General features: G+C 32.2%; 1 pseudogene; it reads right to left on the bottom strand.

Annotated features, from left to right (window-relative positions):
* Positions 1-1,345: 1,345 nt before the first annotated feature.
* LOC117695559 (U6 spliceosomal RNA) lies at positions 1,346-1,443 on the bottom strand (annotated as a pseudogene).
* Positions 1,444-13,513: the final 12,070 nt, after the last annotated feature.

Here is a 13,513-nt window from a genome sequence, read left to right as displayed (position 1 = left end):
AATTTTTATTGCATATTTTATCTACATTTCAGATGTTATCCCCTTTCCCCATCCCCACCCCACCCAGAAACACCCTATCCCATCTCCCTTCCCCCTTCTTCTATGAGGAAGTTCCTCCATCTACCTACCCACTCCCATCTCCTCACCCTTTCAGTACCCTACACTGCAACATTAAGCCTTCACAAGACCAAGGGCCTCTCCTCCCATTGATGTCCAACAAGGCCATCCTCTGCTACATATGTGGTTGGAGCCATGGGTCCCTCAATGTGTACTCTTTGGTTGGTGGTTTAGTCCCTGGGAGCCCTGGGGGCCTGGTTGGTTGATATTGTTGTTCTTACTATAGGGTTGCAAACCCCTTCAGCTCCTCCAGTCCTTTCTTTACCTCCTCCATTGAGAACCCAGTGCCCAATGGTTGGCTGTGAACATCTGCCTCTGTATTTCTCAGGCTCTAGCTGAACCTCCCAGAAAAGAGCTATATCAGGCTCCTGTCAGCATTTTTATTTGGAATATACTGCTTTATACAAAAATCATGGTAACTAACAATCAACTTAAATTAATCTGATATTGTACATCATTTTGTATGAAGCTTTCTTCAATTTTATTTTTCATTTTGAGGCTTGATTTGTGACCAAGTATGTGGTCAGTTTTGGAGAATGTTCTATGAGGTGCTAAAAAGAAAGTATAGTCTTTATGTTTGGAAGAAAATGTTCTGTATATAAACTGTTAGCTTCATTTGATTCATAGTGTCTGTTAGTTTCATTTTTTTTGTTTGTTTAGTTTCTATCTTGATGACCTATCCATTGGTAAGTGTGGGTTGTTGAAGTTTCTCACTTCTAATGCATGGGGATTAATGTGTGAGTGAAGCTTGAGTAATATTTTATTTTACATATGTGGGTACCTTTGCATTTAGGGCATAGATGTTCAAAATTGAGATGTCATCTTAGTGGATTTTTCTTTGATGATAACTTCTGAAGTGTGTTTCTCATTTTTATTATTTTTGGTTGAAAATCTATTTTATTAGATATTAGAATAGATACTCTAGTTTGTTTCTTATGTCCATTTACTTGGAAAACATTTTTTCCAGATCTTTACTCTTAGGTAATGTCTATGTTTGTTGCTAAGTTGTATTTTTTGTGTGCAGCAGAATGATGGTTCTTGGTTTTGCATCCATTGTATTAGGCTTCTTCTTCTGATTAGGGGATTGAGTCCATTAATATTGGGAGATATTAATGACCAATAATTATTAATTCCTGTTATTTTTATGTTTCATGGTGGTAGTGTGTGTGTGTGTCTTTGTGTGTATGTGTTTCCCTTATTTTATTTTTGCTGGTGTGAAGTTATTTATAAAACTATGAAATGCTTCACAAATTTGTGTGTCATTCATGGCATGTTAATCTTCTTTGTATGGTTCCTCTTTTAGTATATATGTCTCCAAATGAGCATGTATGGTGGTTCCTTAAGTACACAGAGGTTAATCCTCCTCAAAATATTTTGTCTAAAATTTTCTCCAATTTTCTAAAAAGTCCATTTGTTGATTTATAAAGAATTGTTACCTTCATTAATAGGAGAGTTAATATTATTCCAGTAAACTTCAGAGCATATTTGTATTAAGCTTTTTTTATATTGTGATGCTTTTTGGGGACATAAGATGTCTTCCCTACTGTGTGTAAATGCTAATATGTGCACCTATAAAAAAAGAACTTAAACAGTAAATTAATTGTATTTTAAATGTTTTCCATTTACAATTTCTATATTTTCTTTTTCTAGTTAAATTCAGCATACATGCTCTAAATTGAGCATTCAAGGCATTAGTTGGTCTTTGTGAAACTTTTTACATCAAAAAGCAAACAATAACACAGTTCAAAGAACATAGGTAATATCTTCAAAAGTTATAGTCTAGATTCAATTTTTGTGTGAGCTGTGTAAGAAGAAATATAGAATAAGAAAAATTCTTTATCTAAATAAAGAAATCAAAGAAAGCTTTTGGAAATCCATGAAAGAAATGAAATAAAATTGTAAAGGAGAAGACTCTGAAAGGTACATAGCTCAAGGAAACAAACAAATCAAAGCTTTACCCATATATTTCCCTGGCTGATGATTCAGGATTGAAGGGATGGGGAGCCTATCCTAACTAAAAGTCCACAGCCCTCACAAGTCACAAATTCAGCTGTAGGTTTTTGAAAGATAATTCATTTGGTGAGGAAGTCATCACTGAATAGAAGACACATTTTGTCATGTCACAAGACTTGGAATGAATTTGTTGAACATCAGCTTGAGAGAGTTTCTATTGCTAAATACTGAGATACTTCAACACTCTACAACATACAACTAATAAATGCTAAGTGTGGGGTAATATTTTTGCCAGGAAAAGAATGCACCAATTTGTTATCTAGTACAATAGTCAAACTTGGAAATTGTAGAAGAATTTTAATCCAGTAACATGCCTGTTCTGGGAAAGAATCACATACAAAGAAATTCTAGGTCTGTGAGATCTGGCTGGAATGAGGACATGCCATAGTATACACCTTTAATCCCAAGCAATGCGGGTAAGGTTATTCAGTTGAGTTCAGAGAGTGAAGTTGAAGCAGCTAGGTCAGTACAGTTTTCATGCAGTGAATTTCAACAGAGACAGTTGAAGCCAGAAAATAAGAATGAGCCAGACTATTTAGTAAAAATTTCCAGAGTTATTTTGAGGCCAAGCAGAAAAATTCAGTAAGAAGCCAAAAAAGCAAGCTTGAATCAGACAGTAGGGGAGAAAATTGAGCCAGAAAAGCTAAGTTGAACCAGCCAGCCAAAATTCAGAAAGAACTAGAATGGATAAGCTCATTTAGCAGTAAACTTCTGAGGTAACAATTATATCTGGTGAATAAAAGGTTACTTTTATAGCAAACATACATACAAATAATGTGCATACTGAGAAGGCTGTATTTAGAAAGAATACACACACACACATTTTATATGCATGTAACAACAATTGGTAAAAAAAAAAAAAAGACATGATTTTAAAAGATGCAATGAGATATATATGGGAAGGCTTGGAAGGAGGAAACAGAATTGGGAAATGATGAAATTATAATTTAGAAACCCGTTAATCAAAAACATATTTAAGGGGAAAAACTGAGCTACATGAGGTCAAGAGATCAGAAAACATGCATAAGCTGAGGAGTCTTAAATTTTTCTGTTAAACACTGTGGTAGAAAACTTGAAAAACACAAGTGTAGAGAGCAAGAGGAACTAAACTTGATATCTTAGAAGATGGCATCTGCAAGAAGACAGCTGGCTTAATTTTTAAGGGCAAAGAAATCATATCCCTGTCTTTGTTGCTGGGAACATATCTAAGTGACAGAATTACCTTGAAGGTTGATAGGGCTTAACATGAGGTTAGGGGTGGATAAAATTTAAGTGACACCAATCTGTCATTAACTGTTATAGAGCTTATTAATACAGAAATATAAGGACTAAACAAGATACCTAAAACAGTATCCTTTTAGCAAGATGAATAATGCTCTGGTTTTAAAAGTTAAAGGGGAATTTCTCTAACTGTACTGAACTCAGTTCAGTACTGACTGTTCCCCATTTGTAATATGCCCACCCTATGCTCACCTAAAATATTAAACACTCAAGGGACAATTACACATAGAATTCTGGAAGAGTGAGAAAATCTGAGTAGCTCTCAATGTGAAAAGTCAAGTACAGTTAACAGAGACTATTTGTAGGCAAAAAGTAAAACTGTACCTGTGAATAAATGTGTAGCAGATATGAAGAGCTTATCCTAACACAGATTGAGCCACAGAATGAGCAAAGGAAAATAGTCCACAAGTTCAAAAACATTCATCTCATCATCATTGTATTTTTTCCCAAATGCCAAATTTCTTCTATCTTACTATTTATGATTTCCACACTCAACCCAAATAATCTTTAGCTTCATGAAATGTTCTACATTGACATTATAAAGCTATACAGCAAGAATGAAATAAACACTCATGAATAACCAGCAGGCAATTAAGGATATCAGAGAAGACACTTAGAATTCTTTAGAGTTAAATGAACATGAACACTTTCCAGAGCCTTTGGAATATGGCTAAGAAAGTTCTAAAAGGAAAGTATATAGTTAGAAATATTTATATTAAAACATCAGAAGATTCTTGAATTAATATTTTAGTAATACTCTGCAATTTCTTAGAAAACAAGACCATCCAAACCCTAAAGAATTAGCCAGCAAAATGTAATAAGTAGCATGGCAGAATTAACAAAATAGAGACCAAATAATTGATACATAAAATTCATTAAAGAGTTGGTTCATTTAAAAAGGAAATAAAATAAACAAACTCCTAGCCAACTAACCAATAGAAGGAAGTCCCAAACTTCTTTAAAATAATATGAGCATCAAAAATAAAATATGTGAACTTAAAGATGATAGGGTGCTACATATTCCAATGAAATACAGAGAAATATTACAGGATGTTTGAAGGTGTAGATGCCCCAAATCTGGAAATTAAAGAAGAAAGAGATACATTTCTAGGGATATATGACCCATCAAAATTAAACCAGAAAGATATACTAGACAGATATGCAACAGTCAATAGTATTTGTGCAATAGTAAAATCTTTCAACAATGCACAGCCCAGAACTAGATAAGTTCTTCCAAATCTTTAAAAGAGACTAACACCAGTGATACTCAAAATGTTCCATAAATTTTAAAGTAAAGAAGACTACCAATATTGTCCTCTAAGACAACATCACCATTGTGCCAAAACTATATAAGGGTAGAGTATAGAAAAACTAGTTTTTCACATGAAAACAACTGTAAAAATTCTTTATTATTCTTTCAAATTTCCATGATACTTACTCTGATCCCATCCTTTTCCCTCAACTTTATACTACACCATTACCTTTTAATTGGCTTCCTTACCCTTCCACAGTTATCACCTCCCAGACCTCAAACTTCCATGCATAATCACAGAATTTCCTTATATTTATTTTTATTTCTCCAAGTCCTCCCATTCCACACTTTATCCCTCTCAAATTCTTGGTCTTCATTAACTGTCATTGTTACACTCATGTATATAAACACATAAATATGCAAATATGACCTGAAGAGTTTGTTCAGTTTTCTTTGAATATACATAATTTTAGATGACCAGTTTGGCTCTTCACTGTGAGAAAACTACTTAAGCTATTCACAGAATTTCTTAATTTCTTACAGGTCTTTGTTGATCAGTGTGATTCTGAGGTTTTATTCTTCCCCATTAGCATTGTATGTGGATGTTGTGGTTTTTAAAGCCTTATTTAGGCAGGAAAATTGAGGTGTCATGGGTGATGTTTCCCTATAGTTTCTATGATACATAATTTCACTGAAAAACTTCTATACCTCTATCTCGAATATTTCTTCAACCCTTTCTTTCCCCATGTTCCCTCAGTTATGTTGTGAATGTATCATTAGAGCTATAAACAGAAATCAGTTTTTTTTCTGCATTTTTACTACTTATGACTTTTTGTATTGGTCTCTACCATAAAAAGAATCTTCTTGGATAATGGATGAGAATGAGACTTATCTATGTGTAGAATACATTTTAGATATAGTTAAGGATGATATAGATTTGGGGAATTGGCTGTAGTAGGTTTTCTTCTAAGATATGTAAACTTATACACTTTGGGTAGTTTTCGGATTCCAATACAATGCAAGATTTCCTTCTTGTTAAGTGTGTCTTTAGTGCTATTAAACAGCTATTGGGTATCACCAAGAGATGAGTGCCACTATACACCTTAAGGTTAATCTTGACATGCTTGCTATTATGGTGGTTCATAGGTATCATAAGTGAGTAGGACTCTTGATTGCTTCTATCCATTTGAAGCTTGCATAGTCATTTCTATTACTCTAAGAAGAATCCTCAGAAGAGAGGCTTTTAGTTCATATCTAGCTTGGATCCTCTGAGACCTATGTTAATAGTACATGATATCTTAAGTAATAGGGATTAATCTTTAACATCTGGGAAACAACCATAAAGGATAGCTTGTATTGATTTGAGAGTCTTTTGAACTTTTGAAACTGAAAAGGCAGTTTCTCATGCCTGTTACTGATGCTTTTATTATATAGTCTATGACCATTAGTGAAATCATTATCAACCCAAGGTAACTTTATTTACACTATATGTTTATATTTGTACTCATACTCATATATGTATTATATATAATTTGGAGGAAACAAAAATATTTCCCCTTTCAAACATCCTTAATGTTATCACTGGATATAATGTGATCAGTTGCATCAAGCTTCTGCCACTAGATCTTCCATGCTGTGCAGAGATATATTCTTAAAATGGGAGCCAAAATAAACCTTTTTCTCTCAGTTGTATTCTTCCATGGCATTATGTAGCAGTAAAGGAAAATATAGCCAAGACAAGCCACCAAGGTCAGAGACTTGCATTTTTGGGTCCTGGCTTTGAGTCTTAATTGCAGAATGCTTCTGAAATACATTCCCATAAGATGTTCCTATATCTTAATCTCTGTTATTTCTAAGATATATCCCCATGATTGTGCTTCTTTGTCACTATTTGTCTCACTTTAGGTATGTATACCCTGTGCTTACCAGGCATATAGTCAACATTCTCATGAATAACTTTATCTCAAACAGAAAATAAATTAAAAACAAAAAGCAATTTTAAACTACAAAGAAGTTTTAAAAAATATACTTATCAATGAGGAATACTTTCTATTTGAAGCAATACAAAGGAAAAGCTACCAAGCAGGAAAAGAGAATGTGAGTCTAATTACATCTTAAATGCTTTACAACAATTAGATATGACTCTTCTACTAAGCAATGGACAGATGCTTTTACAATTCATAGTCTTGTGAAGCAACACAAATAGGTGAATCAAAAAACAGAAGCTAATGAAAGGCAAAAGAAACTTCTAGCCAAACTGAAACCTCCCATAGCTACCTTCCTCAGTATCTTTTTTCATGTCTGACCTCAAAAACACAGTCAATGGACCAGAAAATGAGTCTTTTTTTGATCAAATTTACTGCAACTGTTGCCTTTGGCAGAGTATTAGAAACAAGAGGAAATTTCAAACATGGATTAGGACAACTCAAAAAAGAAGAGTCAAAAATCCAGGCAGATTTTGAATGTTTGAATAGAGCCATAAATCTTCACATATGGGAGTTCAAAGGTATAAACAATGAAAATCATTCATGGAGGAAAGTTTATCCAATGCTAAATGAGTGATATTCATTACCCGCTGAAGAGGTAGCTTTAATAAAGTGCAGAAGACTTCTGAACAGTGTAAAAAATATATGCTACTGTGAATATCCAACAGCATAATAAAAATTAGAGAGATGGAAAAAAAACTACCACAAACTGCCATGGAATGTATAGAATAAATAAAAGGATGACTCCAGAGTAAAGTCTTTGACTAATTTTCCTTGAATATAGATATATTTTATAGAGTTATAATATGGTGACTTCAAAGACTCCCATATCTACCTGAAACACTACAAATTAGTGACATAGTAATAATTAAATCTATTGTGAAGCAGATTGTAAACAACCAAAAATATATTTCAATGGTATCAAGCCCCCTAATAAACATTATGACTTTAAAATAGGAAAAAATCCCTCTGGTAAACAGAATAGTCTTTGGAAAGGTCAAAATCACTGATTTGGATCTATAAAAACAATAAATGATAATAGCTATTGTATAAAAAATAGTTTTAACTTCCCAAGAGATGGACACTTAGAAGCTGTTAATTCCTGGGTATTTTATCATTGTAAAAGAACTACCAATAATTTTGAATAAGGTTGAAATGTGATCAGTTAGTACCATCTTTGATTGTTTCTGTAGTAGAAAACTGGACATAATCAAAGTCAGTAACTCATTTGCATCTTTTAAGTCAGTATTAAATGCCAGATCCAATTCGCTGTCAAACCAGTTATAAGCAAGGAATCCTAAAGTTTATATACGTTTAGAATGACAGAAAGATAAGTTTAATGTGTACAACTAATTCTCCTATATGACAAGATAAATGTTTCTGGAATCATCCATGTGGAAAGAATAACACAATATACTCATAAGATTTTACTTCAAGTATAATTAATGACTTTTTTCAAAACTTTGAAAAGCAGAAGATCATGGATCAATACATCCCAAATCCAAAATATGTGTGACAGACAACCTTCCTCAACATATCCAGTAAAACAATCCACCAAACATCAGGGAGAAGGGAGAAAGAAAACCTTTCCATGATATAATATGAAAATATAAAATAGTATATAGTAATATATATATATATATATATATATATATATACATGTATATATATATGTATTTATATATTTAATTAATTTATATATATATATATATATATATATATATATATATATATATATATATATCAATGATCTAAACCTAAAAAATACAAGAGGCATTAATTCAGTCTGAAGGGTGAAATGATAATAGCAAAGAGAAACTAGAGAAAAATACCAAGCCATTATTGTTAAAACACAAAGTATACCTGAGAACATATATATTCCCACCAAAAGTCAACAGCATGATGATCATATCTGACACATGCATTTCAATAATAACTTTAAATATCAATGATTTAATTCTTCATTCAAAAAGCGTGAAATCTCTATATAGATCATGAAACAAAATTAATTTTCCTGTTGTCTACAAAAAATGAGTTTTAACTTAAAAGATAGGCACTGACTTAGAGTAGAAAGGGTTAGGAAAAATTTTTGTTGTTTATATTATTAAAAATAGTTTGGAAGGATTAGATAAAATTTAAGTGTCTCATAGCAGTTTTTCATGAATCTATCTCACCCTGGCTCTTTTTTGTGAGTGCTTAATAGCCTCAGTTATTACTAGTTATTAAAAGTATCAAGCCTTGGGGCCTAAACTTGAACTGGATTCCAATTTGGGCTTGTCACTGGACCTTTTTTGTCCTCAGTCACTTCTCCATTTTTGTCCCTGAAGTTTTTTCAGACAGGAACAATTATGGGTCAAAGTTTTTAACTGTGAGATGGCAACCCCATTCCTCATTTGATGTTTTATCTTTTGGCTGCAGGTAGGTTCTAGAAGTTCCCTCTCCACACTGTAAGGCATTTCTTCTAAGATCTCTCCCTTTGAGTCCTGGGAGTCTCTCACCTCCCAGATTTCTGGTACATTCTGGAGGGTCCCCCCAACTCCTGTGTCCAGAAGTTGCCTGTTTCCATTCTTTCTGCTGGCCCTCAGGGCTTCAGTCCTTTTCTTTTCTCCCACTCAATACCAGATCATGTTCTCTCACTGTCCCCTTTCACATCTAGGTTCCTCCCTCCCACCTTGTGATCATAAAAATTGATATAGGAAAATCCTTTGAGAAAGTTTAGCATGCCTACATGATTAAAATCTTAGGATATGTAAAGCTAGATTGAAAATAACATATTAATAGCTATATATATGAGAAATTCAGAGATAACATCATACTAAATGAAGAAAATCTTGAAACAGTGCTACTGAACCAGGAATTAGTGATATCAACTAGTCCCATACCTTTTCTAAATTTTTCTTGAAGCACTAGTTGGTAGAAGAAACTTAAAAGGATACAAATAATGAAAGAAGTCAAAGTATCCCTGTTTCTAGACAATAAGACACTACATGTTCGAGAATCAAAATATTATATCAGAACACTTCTAGAAATGATATATTCAGCAATGTGGGAGATACAGAATCAACTTGCACAAATCAATAGACTTTCCGTATATCAATAATAAAACATACTAAACATGAGATCTTGGAAACTCTCCCAACCAGTCCCAATTGTCTCAAAAAATTAAATATATAGGAATTAATATATAATTAAATAAATAATTCATTATCTCAGAATTCATTTATAATAAAAATTCTAATTATCTATAGAAAGAGATAGAGAAAGACAATAGAAAACTGAATATCTCATGCTCATAAATTGTTAGAATTAATAGTTTGGCAATGATCATTTTACCAAAAACCATTTATAAATTCAGTGCACTATCAGTCAAAATCTCCATCTCATTCTTCATGGAAACAAAAAAAAATAAGGTATCACAAAATTATGAATCTTCAAAGTAGGAACCTTCAAATTTCCCTCAATACTCCATGTAATCTTGAACAAAAATAACTATGCTTAAAAGATTACTGTTTCTGAAATTAAGATATATAATAAAGCATTAAAAGAAAAAAAAATTTGATACTGGCCCAAAACAAACCAATGGAACAAAATTGAATACATGAGTACATGTAATTTTTCACATCTGACATTTGACAAAGTTGCTCTAATCAGAAACTGGTGAAAACAAACATCTTCATCAAGTGATGCTGGGAAAACTGGGTGTTAACATTAAGAAGAATAAAATTAGACCCATACCTGTTACCTTAAAAAAGTTTCCAAATGAATAAAAAACAACTGTGAAACCCAAAACACTGAAACTTCTAGAAGAAAACACAAATCATTCCTTACATTATACAAGTGTAAGAAGGAACATTCTGAAAAAACTCTATTTTGCCTAAGTATTAAGGCCAACAATTGACAAATTGGGCTTCATAAAACTGAAAAGCTCTGCACAGCTAAAAGAATAAAAATCTGGTTGAAGAGAGAACACACAGAATTAGAGAATATCTTTGCCAAGTTTACATCCATTAGAATATTAATATCCATACTAATTAAAGAACTGAAAAAGCAACAAGTAAAAAGATCAAATGACCATTTGGAAAAATGGGTGTAAGATTGTAACAGAGAGTTCTCAAATGAAGAAAAATAACTAAGAAAATTATTGTGGTGACACACACATTTCATTCCAGCACTCAAGAAGCAGAGGCAGAAGGATCATGGCCAATCTAGTCTACAGAGCAAGTTCCAGGAGAACCAGATCAATATACATAAACCATGTATCAAAAAACAAAAAACAGGAAAAGAAAAAAGTCTTAGAAATTTTTTATTGTTCATAAGAGAAATAAAAATTAAATCATCTTTAATATTTCATTTTACCCAAATCAGGATGTTAAATATCAACTACAAATATTATAAGGGAGTAGGAGAATAGGAGCCATCAATAACTGTTGGATTTTTGTGAATTGTTTTAGATACTATGGAAGTTAGTGTGAAGAATATTCAAAAATCTAAAAATAAATCCATCATATGATCCAGCCATATCATTTCTTGGCATATGCCCAAAAAATTAGGCATCTTACTCTGACATCCATATCCATCCATGTGTGACACAACCACCTAGCTTTGACGGAGTTCTTTAGAGCCATGTTTTTCAGTCTTTCTAATGCTGTGACCCAATGAATGATACAGTTACTCATATTGTGATGACTCCTAACCAAAATATTATTTCAGTGCTACTTCATAACTGCAATTTTGTATTCTTATGAATTTTAAAGTAAATATCTGATGTTCAGGATATTTGATATGTAACCTCCCCCCAAAATATTATTTCCCATGGGTTTGAGACCTACTGCTCTAGTGGAACAGAAACAATTGGATGAATACAAGCATATATACATACATACATGTGTGTGTGTGTATTTCTAAGCTAATGCTGAAAACCTAAAAGAGCCATTGATCTTTAGTTTATGAAAGAAGTCTCGAAATTCTGGTTTGATATCAGCAAAGAATTACCAATAGAAACAACAAAGTAAATCAACTCAGCACACAAAAAAAGTCAAACAAGGAAATGGCATCTGATTTTCCTTCTGTCAATCTATTTTAAAACTTATACCACTTGAAATTCTTCTAGATTACCCCACACCAAAGAGGAAAATAGGTCAGTTCTTCAGGTGAGGCTTCCTATCCCAGTAATTCTAATTTTTAGCATATTGAAATTTAAAAAAAAAATGTCATGATGGTTTCCAAAATCAACTAGAGTAAAATCAAACTTTGTGTCTCTGGGTATCTATTCTATTGGAGTAACACTATAAAACCTTATATTATAGCTCAGATAACCATAATTAAATCAGTTTATTAAAATCAGCATTTTTAAACTCTCTGAGATTAAAAGGATCTTCTTTCTTAAAATTGAAATGTTCTCAACTGTTATGATTTCTCATTATTAAAGAGTGGAAAACATATTTCTTCAGCTGCAGTATAGAACAGTTTTAGAAATTGAGTTTTCGCCCTTCCGCCTCTGGCCCGGATACCAGTGGCTCGAGCAGTCTCCCAGCCGATCTGCTCCTCTCTGGAAACTGAGTATAAGTTCAGTTTTATAAATAAATATTATCTCTGGTATCACTCACATTTTACTTAGTAACGTATAAATCAACTTAATTCAATGTTTTGACTTTTATGTTGTGCTTACAAAAATAAAAGATCTATGGTTTCAGAACATATAACAACATAAATTCTCTTCTTACACTATTATTTAAGATGTGCTTAAATGAAGAGGCAAAATAAATCTAACAGAATAAGCCACGAAGCTGATAATGTTCCTAAAAAGCTAAAAGCAAGATTTGTTAAAGGTGTACTATAACGTAGAAAATCTGCTAGCAGAAAATTGAAAGTTGATTGCAGATACAAAGCTGGTTGCTAGCGCACGTTTAAAAGAAACCTGAAAAAAAAAAGAGGTAAATATTGCATGAAATAAATAAAAGGAAGAAAGGAAAGGGTAAAAAAGGGAAAAAAAATATGCAAGTGAAAAAGAAGCTTCCAGAACTTACATATCCTTTTAGTGATTCAGTTGTATACAATGAAATAACATCCTATAAAAACTGTGGCTTAATCAAATAGGAAATCCTACTCTGGCTACATTCAAATGTAGAAATCTAACTTTTAGTGTTGCTATTGAGAAATCTATAATAGTAGAACACTATCATTTCCTTATACATACATACTACTAAAACTTATTTGCCATATAACATATTGTATATAAATACATAAACAATAGCAGTCACTTCCATTAATACACAACACACAACACAATAACACAATAAATATGACAAATCAAGTAAGTTAAGGGAAAGAAAACTAAACTTAGATTCTTCAAGACTTCACTGCATGATTTTCAACTAAGTTGTTTTCAGCTTCATAATATGTTCTCCTTTAATTCCTGATTAATAACTTCAATTAGAATGGATTGCTAATTATTCATTCATTTCAAATGTCCAAAATAGCATAAGCAATAGAGTTTTAAACTTAAGAGTCAGAAACCACATTTACAGTATTTATATCTGTGACTATCAGATGAAAAATGCTTTCGAATAATTTTATTTGTAAAATGTGGTATTAACATGCTCTATATAGCTCTCATTTAGAATGTCATCTAAAACATTAAAATATACAATGTCATCATACATTAAAATATACACTACAGATTTCTTATTCAATTTTGAGATTACTTTTTTTAAAAAAATTAATTTAATTCATTAATCTTTTTGGCGGCCATTTAGCTGTGCCTTCTGTGGTATCAAACAGGCATATCAATCCTCGGCCCCATATAATTATAGGTCATATTAATTTTTATATTGTAAAATGCTAGTTAATCTGTTGAACATTTTAA

Source organism: Arvicanthis niloticus, chromosome X, assembly GCF_011762505.2.
Source record: "Arvicanthis niloticus isolate mArvNil1 chromosome X, mArvNil1.pat.X, whole genome shotgun sequence".
Taxonomy (NCBI): Eukaryota; Metazoa; Chordata; class Mammalia; order Rodentia; family Muridae; genus Arvicanthis; species Arvicanthis niloticus.
The sequence above is the reverse complement of the archived record's forward strand: the minus strand, read 5'-3'. Positions and strand labels throughout refer to the sequence as shown.